The sequence below is a fragment of the Pinus tabuliformis genome, chromosome 2_1 (assembly GCF_031772625.1).
Source record: "Pinus tabuliformis cultivar Carrire ecotype Pingquan chromosome 2_1, CPIR1, whole genome shotgun sequence".
Taxonomy (NCBI): domain Eukaryota; kingdom Viridiplantae; phylum Streptophyta; class Pinopsida; order Pinales; family Pinaceae; genus Pinus; species Pinus tabuliformis.
Genome location: NC_142299.1, coordinates 900,274,658 through 900,276,604, shown reverse-complemented (window position 1 = coordinate 900,276,604; position 1,947 = coordinate 900,274,658).

Below are 1,947 nucleotides of genomic sequence, written 5' to 3'. Positions count from 1 at the left end.
TCTGCCACTCCAAGCAGGACTCTACAACAACAACAACAACACCTAGGAGCAAAGAAAAGATACACAGGAGCAAAAAAAGACATCAAGACAACTCCTTGAGTAATAATACAAAGGTCCACCACTCTAGCATGCACACCCCTTCATCAATCGAACACGAGGTAGTCATAGGTATGGAAACCTCTCAGCTCCTCCCTATGTGTAAAATAATGAAAAATGTATGAATATCGAGGTAAGGTATTTTTATAAGCTGGAGGTGGCTAGTTAACTTGGCCACCCTCAATCAGTGAAAAAAAGTGATTTATGAGTCATCATGCAACATGGGAGTGTCATGTCAGTTAATATTAGATAATAGAGAGTGGGTGTTGATTACAAGGGACAAGAGAATGATCACTCCAGGTGGGACAACAATCCAAAAGAGGAAGAATCGTGCCTCTGCCAAGTCATCACAGTGCTCCGAACCCTGGACAAAAATAGCATATAATGTACTGAGGCTCAAATTATCTTGCATCTATTCTCATTTCAAAAACAATTAAGGTAAGGATTAGCTTGGGGAGACATCGAAGAGAGTTGAACCCTACTCTTTCATTTCTACAGAAGGAAGCTATAGGAAGCTACAGGAAGCCTACAAATGTTATAGGAAGCCCGAGAATTGCTACAGGAAGCCTCCAAGGGTGAAATAATGTTTCCAAGGGTCGATTTGGTCTCCAATTATCCTTATCCCAGGCCATGTGGTGAAAATTAAGTGGCCCCTCTCATTCATCTATCCATAATTTACATGTTGGTGCACCCTGAATTCTACTAGTAATATCAGTCATTTTGAGAATTGAAAGAATTTTTATGGCTATATATTAGATGGAATATACATAATTGTCATCAACTAGAGATTCCAACCCTCTGCTCCCATTGAATTACACATCGGAGCTATTACAAGAAGAAACCCTCCTACACTTAGTTGAAAACAAAGGAGAATATGGGAGGGGGATTCAATAGAAGGGAGCCTATAGACACCAAAAGAATTCATCTTCACCCTCCAATATTATATATTTTCAGAACGAATTAGTGGTTAGGTTTATTTGAGCTACTAAAGGGATATGATGATGACATTACTTATGAATTTTCCATGGCCCTAAACTCTCAGACAGGAGTCAGTATCACCACTGTGGTTAGGGGATTAGCCATTTCAATTAGTCTTGAGCTAATTAGCAGAGTGACAACCCTTCCCCTAGGGATCCAATGGAGAAGAGAAGACATGTCCAACAGTGCCATTTCCAATAATAACTTCTTTACTGCTGATGAGAAACCTATTGAAGATAAAAATGGAGTCAGGAGGAGGGAAAGCCTACGCTATCCCTAGGATGAGGTGGCCTACCATATCCTAAAATTAATCTCCTGTGAAGGAATATGGTGAGCCTCATCATTGGGTAATTATATGGGCCTTAATTCACCTCTCGGCTTAGTCAAACCAACTTTTCTTATAACTTATTACATGTTTTTTATTGTATTTTGTTTATGAGGTGAGTTATAGTTGGATATTATGCTTAGTGAACTAATATGCATTGAATGCAGGATTAAAGGAGAAAATCAAGGAATTTTGGCAAAGACTAAGGTCAAAAATTGAATGGAACAAGGGAGAGGGATTGTAGGAGGTAAATCATCCTCATTCACTACTCCTCCATTCGAATATTCCTCCATTCATCACATCAGCTCGAAGTGCAAACAACCAAATCATGAGGATTAGAAGGCAACCAAGCAAGTGAGAGACAAAGCACCAGTTTATCTTGAGTTTGGGAGCTGAGCCTCCCTAATTTTAAGGAATTCGTTGGAGACTTTAGGTGTATAAGTAGAGAGGCCTAGGACCTCATTAGGATTCAAATTCTTATTGTAAAACTCTAAGCTATATTCGAGTTGCAATACTTGGGAAAGTTCTATTGATGTAATTTGTTGATT